Source organism: Lathamus discolor, chromosome 1 (genome assembly GCF_037157495.1).
Source record: "Lathamus discolor isolate bLatDis1 chromosome 1, bLatDis1.hap1, whole genome shotgun sequence".
NCBI classification, from domain to species: Eukaryota; Metazoa; Chordata; class Aves; order Psittaciformes; family Psittacidae; genus Lathamus; species Lathamus discolor.
The window spans coordinates 162,013,934-162,029,867 of NC_088884.1; the positions used below are offsets into that span (position 1 = coordinate 162,013,934).

The window sequence follows — 15,934 nt, forward strand, 5'->3', positions numbered from 1 at the left end:
TCAGCTGCAAAATTGCTTACAGTTTCCCATTAAAAGTGACTGTTTCTCATCCCCATTGAAAAAGAAAGTATAAAGGATTTTGCATTTCATTTTACATCTGTGGTCTGTACATTTAAGACTCTTTTATGCACCTGTCAGTAACATAATGTTGCCTCGAGAATGAGATTTCCTCTAAGCATCTGTTTCAGCTGATTGAATACTCTCTTACTGTACACGACTAGTCCATTGTCTGATGAAAACATGTTATTTAATTTCTGAACAATGTCAGGGACTCCTATGGCTTGCGTATGCATATTCTTCAAGTCTATTAAAGAACCGTCATTTCTGCGCCTTGACAGATCACTTTTAAGGTATAAGGTAGATAATTAGTTCACTCTATAAATCTGTTTTAAAATATAAAAGCGTGATTTAACACAGAGAACAATTAAGTAGATGTGAAAAGTTTGCAAATTAAGAGCACTGGCAATGCAGATCGGGGCTCGCTCACAAAGAGCCTTTGTTGTGGACACATTGATATTCTAGATTAGTCCAGACCCTTCTAGGTTTTTTGTTGTGGGTTTTTATTCCTGGGTTACTTCAGGGTTTTTTTTCTTTCTTTTCTTTTTTTCCTTACTTTGAGGTTGTCTGAGGTTTTACAGTAGCAATTCTGAGATGTACAAATTACACTGCACTAAACACAAAATGAAGTGGAAATAAGACATCAGTGTACTGCACAGGAAAGGCTGGCTGATAGGTTGCCGCAGTTCACTTTAGGCTTGCTTTGAAAACAATGCTGCTTTAAAAGTCATCTTTGTGATCTGACTTTCTTTTTCACTTAGGAAATAAAAGGATGGGTGAGAAGAGACTTGTTCTTAACTTGACGTCATTACTTTGAGATAAAGCCCTAGCAAAGACAATGCAATTTGGCACTTCTGCACTGGTTACCACTTTAAATTAAAGCCTTCCTGAACAGACAGCTCCAGGCTGGTGTAAATCAGAAGCAGCCAGCCTAGGGGCTGAGAAAGCATACTTAAACCCAGTTGGCATATGCCGGCCTCATGACTACCAGAGCACAGGAGGTTGCTTTGGCTACAGAGGAAAAAAAAAGTGTGACTTTTCCAGCACCTCTCCCACAAGTCAGTTATGTCCAGCACTGGTTTAGCAAGTATACTTCAAGCAGACATATATATACGTATACGAATGACTGTGCAGGGGACATGATACCAAAAAAGCATCAGTTTATCTTAGATGCAGTCTGTTTGCCTGCATACCATCCAACCCTTCAGTGGCAGTGGGTTAAATGTTGGCTATGATAGTCCTGAAATGGCTAGGGGTAAAGTTTCTCCATCATGAGTGAGAAACTCTAGGACTGGATGTGCTGCCTACAGTAAATGTTCAGTATTACTGTAAACCTGATACAACCCTGTCTTCAGTGAGCCCTTTCACAACCGGGTAAGCAATTGTCTCTATGAAGGCATTTCGATAATGCTTCGTACCTAACTTGCATGCCTATAAGGGGACACATTTTCAGTGATACTAAAGAATAACTCTGGCTGCAGCAAAACCAGCTAATATCAGTCCTTTGGAGCCCTCCAAAACCAGACATACTTAATTATGTTTTTATACACCACTATCAGAATTCCTATATCAACCTCAAACAAAGAAGAATAATGCAAAGATTTTCTTTCTCATACAAAATTTAAGCAGGTTTAATCTGAACAGGTTTAATTTAAGGAATAAGGATTTTTCTTCGTATGCTGATTCATTCAGTCTTCTTTCTGGTACATAGATGAGCTAAAAAGCTAGAAACAGTTTTGGACCAATTGCTTGGAGGACTTAGGGCAGGTTGTGGTTGTTATGGGGGATGCAGGCGTCTCTTTGTCCGCATGGTATATAATCTTGTATTCAGCAGGAATGCAGTCTGGAAAGTGAGAAGCATGGAATCTCCTTAGTCTCCTGGGTAGAACCCCTCGTGAAAAGCAAGAGCCTCAGGAATGCATTAAAATAATACAACAAATGCTCACTGCTTCCTATTTATGGTATAGAAGTGGATATGTTTTGAAGTCATTAAAAGGAATGGTCACATTGTGAGTTTTCTGACCTGCTCATTATAACAGTAAAAATTTTGGCAAGACTTCTTTTGATCATGATTTAATTCCTGTGAGTTATAAGTTAGTGCCTGGGCACTGATAGATTCTGCAAAACCCCATTGCTTCATCTGCCAGGTCAGTGGTTGTTCTGATATGTGTGATCCTGCTATGAGCAGACAGTTACCTGCTCCTGCCTTACTGCTATATGTCCCAGACCTCTCTAGGGCACATTTGGCCTACTCATATATACACATATCTGCATACTACGTATATATATATATACACAATATAAAGAGTCTCCCTGATTCCCTTGTAGTCCCTCTCCATTTTCTGAATCTCTGTTTTCTTGATTTCATGCTTGAATCAAACATTTCCAGACTGACACTATTGCTTGGCAAGCTTATGTCATGCCTGTGTCTCTTCCTACCATTTAATTGTTAACAGTGACACCAGCACAAGCTACCACAGAATAAATTTATAGAGAAAGAATGGAATTAAAGGTGAATCAAATGCTATCCAAAACAACCCTGAGTGTATGAGATACCCAGTAGGACTGGCAGATATATCACAGTGTCTTACAGACAGCAGGAAACTGTGTCTCTCTCTGAGGTGTCTAAAATAACACTGGACACCATATGTCTTTAGACAGTTGCGTACCAATGTGAGTGACTTACCTGAAGCCACAGGTTACAACTCATTGCCCTAACCACATGAGTTAACCTTCATCTCAAATCTCCATTTGTCAGAGAAGAAAAGGATGCTCAGGTCCATGCTGCCAAATTGCATCATCTAGAAGTACGTACTGCCTCTCACTAGCAGTAGCCTGGAAGGTTACAGCAGAGCTCCTGGTAAATGTAACTGAGCAAATAAAGGAAAAGCAGCAGATTGGTCTCACAAGTGGTAGTTTATCATTGGATTTGACAAGGAGACACTTAGCAGGGAGTGTGTATCCACATGGGAAGTGAGGTAATGCAAGCAGAAGCATTAAGTTTTTGTGGGTCACATTTTCATAGCTAATGGCACAAAATGCAATTATAAAGAGGAAAAAAATTAGATTTAGAGACTTTTCATCTATAAAACCATGTGCTCAAGCTGCATTTTTCACCAGCTGCACAGTGAAATGTGAACTATTGAGTAACTGTTTAATTTGAGGGAGCAGATCCTCAAGTTTTAGGTCAAGATAAGAAATCAAGGCCACTTATCTTGCTGTGGAGGAGATTAAAGATTAGAGATTTCCTTTTAAGTATTCATAGAGTGCTTGAAGCACTCCATGGATACCAGTGCAAAAAGAAAAAGAAGAGAACACAAACATCCTCTCCCCCCACCAGCAGTCCTTGGATATGATTTCATTCTGAACTTCAGACTCACTAAAGATTCTTTATCCTGGCTAAGTCAGGACTAGAGAGGGAGGACGGTTCTTCAATTATAGCGAAGACAATTTCTGTCTGAAATAGAGTTTTTTTCTGCAAACTTGTTTCATCATCAGCTTCCTTAAACACTCTAGGACCAACTTAACATTTGCGATGTTATAGAATCATAGAATCATAAAATACTTAGGGTTGGAAAGGACCTCAAGATCATTCAGTTCCAACCCCCCTGCCATGGGCAGGGACACCTCACACTAAACCATCCCACACAAGGCTTCATCCAACCTGGCCTTGAACACTGCCAGGGATGGAGCACTCACAACCTCCCTGGGCAACCCATTCCAGTGCCTCACCACCCTAACAGGAAAGAATTTCCTCCTTATATCCAATTTAAACTTCCCCTGTTTAAGTTTTAACCCGTTACCCCTTGTCCTGTCACTACAGTCCCTGATGAAGAGTCCCTCCCCAGCATCCCTATAGGCCCCCTTCAGGTACTGGAAGGCTGCTATGAGGTCCCCACGCAGCCTTCTCTTCTCCAGGCTGAACAGCCCCAACTTCCTCAGCCTGTCTTCATACGGGAGGTGCTCCAGTCCCCTGATCATCCTCGTGGCCTCCTCTGGTCTTGTTCCAGCAGTTCCATGTCCTTTTTATGTTGAGGACACCAGAACTGCACACAATGCTCCAGGTGAGGTCTCACAAGAGCAGAGCAGAGGGGCAGGATCACCTCCTTCGCCCTGCTGGTCACGCTCCTTTTGATGCAGCCCAGGATACGGTTGGTTTCTGGGCTGCGAGCGCACACTGCAGCCGGCTCATGTTCATTTTCTCATCGACCAGCACCCCCAAGTCCTCCTCTGCAGGGCCGCTCTGAATCTCTTCTTTACCCAGTCTGTAGCTGTGCCTGGGATTGCCCCGACCCAGGTGTAGGACCTTGCACTTGTCATGGTTGAACTTCATAAGGTTGGCATCAGCCCACCTCACAAGCGTGCCAAGGTCCCTCTGGATGGCACGCCTTCACTCCAGCTGTCAAGTGTCCACATAACATCTGACTTTCTTCTTCAGTTTTAAAAGGAAATTAATTGTTTAAAGTTCAAATCTTGGTCTAAGGTTTTGAGGAGCTGGGGTGTTCAAGTTGGCAAACTGCAAAATGAAGCTCTGATATATGCTTGAGTTCCTAGGAGTTACAGTAATGCTTTCTTATAACGATGAGAAAATGGTTTATTTTTGTCTAAAATCATGATCAAGGAAAGTGTAATTGGGTTATACTGATGCAATACTTATTTTTAGATAGCTCTATTCTCAAGTATATGCATCCATCATAATGTAAAAACTTGCAAAAATTAAGAACAATATTATTGTTCAAACAACATATTCTAATTCTAAGAACAATGTACAATCCCCTTAATGTGTTTTTTTGTTCATTTGTTCTTTAATCTAACAGAAGAAGTTGTCAATCCTTTGTCAGTCCTCTGGTTGGCTGCCACTGAGAAATGAAATGTTATAAGGTATTTGTAATGTTATTTAAGTTATATCCAGAATAATTGTGTAATTACCTTAACCCTTAGTTGAAAACATTACATTGAGGATTTCTAACTGAACTTCAGCCACATAGGAGTTAAGTGTTTGATTTTAGTTGTCTGTAGGAACAGGAAAGTGAAGGGTATTTTTACAAGGCTATTCATCCCGCCTTGAGATAGACGACCAAACCAGCAGCTCCAGGTAAGGGGTACATTGGGAGAGTGTACCTGTTTCCAGTGAAGGAGTTGCTTAACAGGGTATGATTTAATTAATTGGTCTTTGATATCTGCCTATTGGATAAACTCTACCAAAGTGAACACTTTTAAAGACAAATTAGAACCACATCACACAGAATATTCACATCGACAGGAATACATTTATAAATCAGACCATTTCTTTTCAGACATCACCACTCACAAATCATCTTCAATGTCTGTTATAAAAATAATGGCCCGATTATAACTTATTTTTCCCCTACAGTACTTCAAACACCTGATGTTTGTAGGTACATTCAGAAAAATCACAGAAAATGTCTATTTGTGCCTGTAAGAACATGGACATCTTTGAAAATCTGGTTCCAAGGGGATTTTGAAGTGCTGCCCTGTGTTTTAGACTTTATTATGTGAACTTTTCTGCTGTCATGTTCATCCCTTCCACTAATGAAATGTAGTGTGGTAGAGAGACTGAGTGTTTACCTTCAAATACATGTGGCTGCTACACAGCAGCATTACAAACTGCCTTTTGACTGGAATGATTCAAAGACAGTGATTTGTTAATTCAAGTAATATACTGCAAATCTGGTCTGTTAAAGAATAGCTTTTCCAAACAAATCACCACTTCACCGGCTTGTATTAACCTACTCAGCACGTACATGTAGCAGGGATGTTAAAGCTCGGACTACTTATGCAACAAGAATAGAATGCTGGTAGATCCCATAATATTGTTTTTGCCTTTAAATAAAATATGGTGTGAATTCAACTTAACAGCACACATCAAGCATGCTACCTGATAATTTGGTTTGGATTCTAATCAACAGTGTGTTTACTCAAGTGAAACACGACCGTAAATACACCAAATCTGAGGAACATTGTGATTCAGTGCAAAACGCTCAGTGTTAAATTGGCTTGGTTTTTTTTTTCTCCTTAATTGAAACTCTTTCATTACAACAGAGACAACAGAAAACAAATCTTCAAGGAACCTTGTCAGTCAGACACTGGATTTATCAAAGTCTACTCAATGAGCTTGAAGCTTCTATAAGAGTACTTATAAAGACAGAATTGTTTGAAGATTATTTGCATTGAAAGTCCTGGGTTTGGGTTGTTTGTTTTGTGGTGGTTTTTTTTTTTTTCTTTCCTAAACAAAAATTGTCTTCAAAAGCTCTTCCTTATTATTTTCCCTGATTTCACCTATAAGAGTGAGAATCAGGAATGCCAACATCAAGTCATGGAGAACTATGAAGAAAACAAGCCTTCATGCAAGACTTGTCTAGATTTATTGTGCTAGTTGCAGTGAAGATTTAAAAGACTTATTTCAGAGCTGTTGTATTTTATTGCTTGGTCTGGGTAAATTTTCCCCTACCTTCCTTCCTTTCCCACTGTCCTTTTCTCCATCTTTCCTTCTTCTCCTCTCAGTCCCTTTAGATTCTATAAATACAAAAGAAACAAACACTTCTTACAACAAGCCAGGAAAAATACAAATCCTGATGAACATACTTCCCCGAGTAGGCACAGCCTCTCTAACTGACTGAGGATCAGAAAGAAAGATGAGCCCCTGATGAAAGCACCCAGTGAGTCACTGGGGGTGCGGTTCTGCCTTGCTCCGCAAGCAATAAGCCACAAATTCAGAAGTGCTCAATTCTGTGACATTTATGACCAGATTTTCCAGCTTAGTTGCTTCATGTCCAATGTCCCGAGGAAAATCTAGCCTTTAAAGTCATTCTTCCTGCATGACTTTCACTCAAGTCTATATGTTCATGGTCTCTGAAGGCCTAGGGACAGCCCAAAGGACATATAAGGCTGAGGGATGAAGACAAAAGCTAAGCCAGAGGAATTTGGGCTTATTTTGCTTCCTAAATGGTAGCTGAGTTCTTTGGAAAACCTTGTCTTTAATCTGAATTCTCCATCTGTATGATGCAGAATTCTCCTTTCTTCTACAGTTTATATATCCTGCTTGCTTAAAATATAAACTCTTTAAGGCAAAATGGTTTTCCGTGAAGCACAATGGGACCTTAATTCCAGTAAAGTTCATAGATGCTTCAGTAATACAGACAGTGCAGAATCACCTCAGTTTCCACAAATTAGTGTGGTGCATACAAGATATTGATTTTTTTTTGCTCTTAGTGAGTTCCCTTTTTCTTCTCTCCTTTTTTCTCTGATCTTTTTGATGGATAAAGAAATAGGTTTATGAGGTCAGAGGCATAACACAGAAAGAGCAATTTAACTCTGCAATGGTTAAAAGAAATCTGAGCAAAATAATCTGCAGAGGAAAAAAAAAACTAAAGATAAATAAGAAACTGAAGAAAGAAAAAGTTTGAAAGAAAATTCCCCTCTAAAGGAGATGGAAGATGAAAGACAAATGGTCTTTAAGATTAAAAAGAACTACCCATACAGAAGTCCAACAGCATTTTATTCTAAAGTAGTAAAGGGGAGAAACAAATAGACATAAGAAAGATGGAGGGAACTGTAAGTCAACAGGAAAAAATGATAGGAAAGAGAAAAGTAGGGTAAGTAGGAATTGACAAAAAAGGAAGAGCTTTTGTAGGCTGTTGTGGTTTAAATCCAACCACAAACCTCTTTTACTCACTCCCCCCCTTCTTGCCCTCCCCCTGCTTCTGGAGGGATGGAGAGGAGAATCAAAAAGAATGCAACTCCCACGGGTTGAGATAAGAACAGCCCAGTAACTAAGGTATAACACAAATCACTACTGCTACCACCAATAATAATAGTGCTAAAGGAAATAACAAGAGGAAAGAATACAACTCCTCAACACCAGCCGACCAATAACTCACCCCACTCCCCCCAGCCAAGCACCGACCGATACCTGCTCCAACCCTGCAGACCCCACCCTTCCGGGTCACTCCCCGTTACATCCCAGGCATGACGTGCTGTGGTATGGAATACCTCTTTGGCTAGTTTGGGTCAGGTATCCTGTCTCTGCTTCCTCCCAGCCTCCCCTCATCCCCGGCAGAGCATGAGGCTCAGAAAGTCCTTGGCCAGACCAAACATTCGAGCAGCAACTGAAAACATCGGCGTTATCAGCGCTGTTCCCAGGCCAAAAGATCAAAACACAGCACTGCACTAGCTACTAAGAAGGAGAAAAATGACTGCTGCTGCTCAACCCAGGACATAGGCCAAGAAGTCCACACATCAGAATATTATTTTCAAGAGATAGGTCTCTGCTTCTTTGAAGCTTCATGGAAAATCTTAGTGTGAGAGTCTCAGCTATGATCTTATGTATCTGGTCTGTTATTTTAACTGACAGCCCTCTTTCCCAGCAAAGCTCTGTCTCTACTTCCCCACCCCTCCCTCCACATACCCCCTCTCCACGCCCCCCCTAGCAGCCTTCCTTTATTTATAGGGCATCAATTTGGGGTAAGTGAATATCCATTATGACTTCTTTGTGTCTGTTAAGGGTTTGCTAATACCTACCTGCCTCTTATAACACAATAAAGGTGTCACGACAAGCTGTACAAACAGTAAACTTTGGTAAACTTTTACTTTATTAAACTTATTTTGTCTCAGTGTCAGAAATAAAGCAGGGGAACTCTGGCTCTTGTGGTAAGTATCTTTAAAAACTCTTAATAGACACACTTGAAAACGGTGGTCAAGTGGCTTGGTACTGCAAGTTAAAAATGAACTTTTTGATGTTTTCCCTACCTAAAAAGTGATCATTATGCTGTCAGACCCTATTTATCCAAAATAACATAATTTTTTGCTATAGAATCAGAGAATGGTTTGGGTTGGAAGGGACCTTAAAGATCATCTAGTCCCTATAATGCCAGGGAAGGCTCACAAGTGCTGGCATTCATTACCCCACTAATGAAACCAAGCTCTCAGTCCGTATCTTACCTAAGGAATTCTAGGCAGCAACATCCATGCAGAAAATGCGTTTTCACAGAAGAGTTCATTTTAGTGGTGAGCTTACATGAGAAGGTGCTTGGCAACACACTGCAATCCATTTTAAAATGACATCTTGAAGCATGGGATGAAGGAAAGCAGGGCACAGACTGCTGAAAACATAGGCCTGAGGTAACTGGGTAATTTTGCCTTGAATTTGAAATGAGGATCCATACTCATGTACCTTCCAAACTAAACCTGTGTCTGGCAGAACACATATAAACCTCGCTTCAAAGTTAATGTATTGCAGCCACCCTCCTCTACACACACACAAATATAGGACTTCTGTGTGCATATAACTCAAAGCAATTTTCAAGGCAATTTTCTATCTTTGCTATGATTTGCAGTATATGTAAATGTCCCAGCAGTGGGTAAATTATAATTCTTACCTTCCCATGAAAAAAAAAAAAAAAAACCCCACACCAAAAAATCCCATTTTCTTTTATAAAATGTTTGCTGAAGACCTTGATTTATTCTTAAATAGCTATGGAAAGAGAAGACCTGTCTGTAACCTGTGGAGCGCAAAAAATGAACGTTAAAGAATGCATGATGGGACCCAGATAGCATAAAATATTAATAATGCAAGTAAGGCAGTGTGGATATTGCAAGCCTGCTGCCATCTAATTAGAACATATTGTCTCCTAGCAAAGTTATAATACAAATGGTTTTCTGCATATACCCAAACTCTTTGCTTTTCACTCACAAAATGCTTGTGAAAATTTAGTGTATTTCGTTGGGTTTTTTGGTTTCGTTTTTAAAGAGTTGTAACCTTTTGCCATTATGTACCAGTTAGAGGGAATGTTGGAGGTCAACCCATCCTGGGAATTCAAAATAAAACCCTTTGAGTTTCATTATTTTTCTACTATAACCTAAGGTGAATGAAAATGTCTTGAAATACAGAAGAAAAACAGGGTGCTTTTTAGAATTGGTGACTTTCTAAGCATACAACCTACTAAAAGCAAAACCACTAGACATGGTAGGATATGAGTTACTAGCAAATCTATTCCAGGACCCTAGTCCTTCAGGATGTTGCAAATGGCAGAAAAGAGTTTGGAATTTGGACTGATGTCTTGTCAGGTTCAAAACCATCTCAAGTTGCACTTGACTCACACAAGTACTTCTCTCATGGTCATTTATCAGGTTATTATAAAATTTTCAGATCTTTAGACACATTCCTGTCGAAGGGAGATTAAGGTTCTCTGGGTAGATTAGTCCACACATCAAGTACCTCTTGATGGACACATAAAACACAATCTGTGGGTAAACAAAAGATAGTCTTTCAATATTGCTCCTACTTCCCTCACTGCCACCAAATAGAGGAAAAGGTACCCAGTATGTCTTAGTCTCATCACATTGATCTCTTGATGTTTAAAGCAGGAGATGAGGTTGGGAACACAGACCCTTTCAAAACCTGAGCTGTCACCAGAAGATGCCCATTTTTGTCGTTTGTCTAAATAAGAGAGTGAAGATGAGAAGACCTCTGAATTTCTTACTAACAAATGAAAAGTTAGGTAGGATCTTTGGCCATTATATCCAGGCTAAAAAAACAAATGCTCTGAACTAACCCTAGGGTATGAGACCATCTGTGAAGAGAGTGTTTGTGAAAAGAGAAGGATCTAATTACTTGAAGTCAAAGCTTGCACTTACAGTATTGACAATAACTGGTGTTTAAAAGCCATGAGCCAGCCTGAAAGACACTGAAAATTTGGCTTATAAATAATCTATGAAAACAAGATATTTTGGTTTTAACCTTGCAATTGTGTTGGGTTACATTTGCAAGCTTTCTGTGTCATCCCAGTATTTTCCCATTACCTCAATGCCACATTTAACATGCCTTGCATTAGCCTGCTGGTATCCTACTATCAAGCGTCAACACCCCAACAGTGTGAACCTACACAGGGCACTGTGGGACCCAGGATGAGAAATACTTTATCAGTGTAAAATCATAATTACTCTAGTCAAAGATTCATGCACATCTATGGGTGCAAATTTCTCATCAGAATTTCTTTCAGAAGGTCATTCTCCTTTCAACACTCCGCATGAGCATTTCACACAAGACTGCTGCCTTCTTCACAAGGTATGGCAGGGAATGTTTCAGGTCTTGCCAGATGGCCACTACTACAGAACTGGGAATATTCAGATGCTAGTTTCTCAGTTAATTCTGTGTGTATATAAGGTCTTTTCAATCAGTGAAAATAAGCTCTTCTTATCAGTGAAATACTTCTTCCTTCTCTCATAATAGCATTCTGATTGTACTCCCTGATTGTAGTAATAAAACAACCATCTAGACTACAGATTCTGCGTGTATGAAATAATAAATCACAAGCATAGTTTTGTTTGCATCGTCTAGATAAGGACTGCAACAAATTTCACAAGAAATCTTGTGTTTGAAACAACGCTTATGAAAGTGTTAACTTGAAAGAGACAATCTTAAAAAAAGACCCCAACCTGCTGGGAATTTGCCTATGATGAATGTAGGGCAAGATCAGCCACTGAGATTTAACAACATTTCTCACATGGCCTATTAAATGTGGTTGTCTTGTCCCATCTGACATGATCTCATTTCTAACTTAGGCTTTGTCAGTGATAGTTAGGGCTTTTCCTGCAAGTGAAGACAGTCTCAGCCTCTGGCACTGACTGTACCTTCTATGAAGCATCAGACATTTTGATTGAAGATGTTACATGAATCATACTGTCATTAGTGAAGGATTTTATGGTATAATGAGCAAGAACACTCCCGTTAACAGACTCAGATTATTGGTTTGGTTTTTTTTTTTTTGTAATAAATCTACCCCACAAATCATCTTTTAAGATGTGTGCATGAAGCACTCAGACCCCAGACAATGTCCCAGACCTTTGTGCACTTGCAGATAAGGAAAGTGACTAAATATCTAGTGTTCGCAGTCTGTAGTACTGTGATTAGAGATTTTGATTCCTGTGGTGACAAATAACAGTTCAGCTCACTTGTTATCCATCCTAGTCAGGGAACACTTAGAAGCAAAATGTGTGACTTTGCTCATTACCATCCCAGTCAGAAGAGTCATCTTTCTAATGATTGTCCTGACAAGGGTATTGGAACAGGTATCTTCTCTGGGGGGACATGACGAATCTCCATCTATTATAGATACAATGTTCATTAGACATTACTTTTACATCCAGTACTTCATTTCCCTTCTGTCATGGACCAGCAGCTTTTACATCTTGGTTACTTACAGATCTCTAGCTTCTCAGAGTATGTCGACATCTCACACCGGAGTGGAGTACATGTCTCCCTGATCTATCAGAAGCTGGTCTATCTAGTGAAGTGGAAGAAATGTGGCTAAATTAGAACTCAGCTGGGAAGTTGGACTTCCCATAGCTATTGCAACACTGCGCTAATGTTTTTTATTGTTATGAAGACCTAAGATGGTATTTCAGTTTGGTGCCGCATTGTTTTGCATAAAATGAACAGAACAATTGTTTCTTTGCTACATCTGCTTTCAGCTTAAATGACGTCATCTGTGCACCATACACAAAAAATGTCTTCCCTCTTCCTAGAAGGTGTCAAAATCACTGCAGGTCTCAGGAGTCAAGGCCATAAGCTGCTCCAGAAGAAGACCTATATTTTTGGCAGAACTTCTTATTTCTCTTGACACCGTGCTGGAGCCTGAAGGAGGCTGTAACCCTGGGGGAAATCCGCACTGGAGGGGGCCCTGGCAGGACATGTGGCTGATGGTGAGAATACGTGCTGCTTGACTGTCTTTTGTGTGTGCGTCCATTTAACAATAGTTATTTTCTTATTTTTATTACTTTTTTTCACCTAACTGTTGCGGTTTCAACCCAGTCAGCCACACAGTTTCTACTACCTCTCCCGCCCCTCTTTTTCTCCATCACCCCCCCCCCATCCATCCCCAGAGGAATGGGGAGAAGAATCAAAAGAAGGGAACTCCCATGGATTGAGATAAGAACAGTCCAGTAACTAAGGTATAACACAAACCACTACTGCTACCACCAATGATAATAATGATAAGGGAAATAACAAGGGACGAGGATACAACCGCTCACCACCCGCTGACAGATACCCAGCCCGACCAAGCAGTGAACTCACCCTTCCAGGTAACTGCCCCCAGTTTACATCTGGGCATGATGTGCTGTGGTATGGAATACCTCTTTGGTCAGTTTGGGTCAGGTGTCCTGTCTCTGCTTCCTCCCAGCTTCCCCTCCTCCCTGTCAGAGCATGAGACTATCACAAAGTCCTTGGTCAGACTAAACATTTGAGCAGTGACTAAAAACATCGGTGTTATCAGCATTGTTCCCAGGCTGAAAGTCAAAAACACAGCACTGCACCAGCTACTAAGAAGTAGAAAAAATGACTGCTGCTGCTGAACCCAGGACACTAACCTTTGTCTGTATTTTTTAGGATTAAAAATTACTGCCCCCGTTGGAAGTAGGCTCTTGTAGAAGCCAGTGTCATCGAGGTGGAAGAAACTGCACCTCAAGCACATATTTTATGATTAGCTGAACCTGTTAAGCCATATGGGAGAAACAGACTTTAATAAGGGCATAGATTCAAGTCTTCCAATTTCCTGCCTGAATTTCTTTCAATGTCAGCAAAGCACATTTGCATTGAGCTTCTTTCAATCGCCTGGAGTTCAGCGCAAGGTTAGTCTTGCACTAATCTTTGAAATTGAAAGTGACCTTAACATTTACTGCTAGATAAACTCAGACAAGTACAGGAATCATTTGAATGTCATACAATTACCTCCCCTCTCCTGCGAGTGTGCACATATATAAGTAAATAAATAAGGCCTTACATTTTGTCCTGTTAAAGAACCTGTGGAAGCTTTTTTCACTGCTAGGCTGATAAATTGAGTGTTTAGTTTCCTATAGAGGCAATCAATTTTTTCCTGCTTTTAAATCCCCTTCTCAATTTCAGCTTTGTCTTCCTCACTCCACATTGACTCCAAGTGAACAACATATTTGTTATATGTAACATCCAGTTACATATGTGATGTGTATTGAAGTGGGAGAATGGAAAATATATGAAGACTGAGCAAAGTATTTAGCAAGGCTTTCCATGGTCTCAAACCAACCAGATTGTTACTCTGTCACAACCATGCTCCAGTCTTGTGCTAGCCAACAAACCGGTTCCCAAAAGTGGGGAACTCATTCACGCAGAAAAACCTCAATAAAAAGTTATGATCCTTGTCCTGACCTTTTCAGATCTAACATTACCAGGCCTGCTTCCGGGCTCTGCAGAAATGTCAGGATCCATCTGCACTGATCACATTACTAACCCAACACCTTTGTTGTGTATTCCCAGTGCCAGTATGCCACTGAGTAGTTCCAAAAGTGGCAAGAATATATCTCATAAGTCCAACAACCTGAGAATCACAGATTCCACTGGGTGTATAAAGATATGCTTAATTTCTACTTCTGCCACAAAGCACTTAATCATATGTTTAACTTGGAGCCCCATCAAAAACAATTATTGTTAAATGCATGCTTGGACCATCAATTGAAGACTCATGACCTTCAGAAAAGAGATGTAAGGTTTAGTTCAGGTATTTTTTGATTTGGGTGAGTGAGAAGTAACATGTGACATGCCAATTATTAATCTGCATAAGTTACAAAATATTGATTGTCAAATGATTCAAAACTTGAGATAAAACTACCAACATATGAGACAAAGCTTAATGGCTTTCAGAAACAGGAAACACAGGCTGTTTTTGACATGCACAACCACTGCTAACCTAAAAAAAATAGTAAGGGAAAGAATATTTGCATAACATGGGAAGTACAGGATAAGTGCTGGAAAAGCAAGCAAATGTCTTAAACAGAGAAAGGACAAAATTTTCATTCAGCCATGGGTCATAGGGCACGAATAAAATCTTCAGTCATGGTGATAATAGCACAACTAATGCATTTGTAATGAAGGCTGAATCAATATTAGCAGAGGCTCTTTACAGTAGAATAGAATTTTACTGTTGTGGAAAATATTAAAAAGAAAAAAATAAATCACAACCAATATAGAAAAGAAAGAACACGAATAATAAGAAAAAAGAACTACCTGTTAAGGTGATCAAACTGCTGCAATTATCTTGGAGGAACCACTACTACTATAAGCAGGTGGAAGGTGATGGTACCTCATCATCATCCCTTTATGTACTTGCACCAGTCCCCCATCCCTACACCCTCATTAAGACACACAGGTGTTGGCACTATATGTGCCCATCCCATAGAATGGACTGATAAAGTGTGTTGCAGCTACAGATCCTTACTCCCACTGAGCTGAGCAGTGCTAACCACTGATTGACCAATCATTGTGTTGAGGTGTTTACCCAGCAACACCTCCAGGGTGGTCAGATTGCTGCCTGCAATTCTGGAAAACACCACATTGCAGCTCCTATAAAAGTCTCCCAGTGAGATCCTCAAACTTCATTAGGGTTTTTATTCCCCAGTGCTATATGTAACAGTCCAGAAACATTTAATGTATAGGTTTTTGTTCAGGTACCCAGTAATAAACAACCGTGAAAGAGCATGCATACACCTACATGCACTACTCTAAATTTACAGTCATAGTGCCCTCAATCCTATCCTTTTCCATGTGGTCTCATTCCTGGCTTTCATTATCAGTATAGCAGAATGACACAGCTCAAGAAAGTGGACTGGCCAAAAACTAGCCTGATGAGTTTCTAACTGCATCAGCTCACTGCTTGGTATTGCATAAAATATCAACATTTATAACAAATCTGCCAGTGCGAGCTTGAAGATGAAGGTAGGAACATGAGGCTGGGAGTGAAAGACAGAGAGTGACTGCAGCAGCTCTGGTTTAGATTAGCTAAAGCACTGTGGAATTGCACTCTTAGAGGGTAGTTAGGATTGCACA

General features: G+C 40.1%; 1 long non-coding RNA gene across 1 annotated transcript; it reads right to left on the reverse strand.

Moving 5' to 3' along the window:
- Window positions 1-975: 975 nt before the first annotated feature.
- LOC136007444 (uncharacterized) lies at window positions 976-15,173 on the reverse strand. The gene is made up of 3 exons (XR_010609714.1): window positions 15,116-15,173; window positions 6,530-6,594; window positions 976-1,900 (listed from the first exon to the last, which is right to left on the reverse strand). It is a non-coding gene; the product is annotated as an uncharacterized LOC136007444 (long non-coding RNA).
- Window positions 15,174-15,934: the final 761 nt, after the last annotated feature.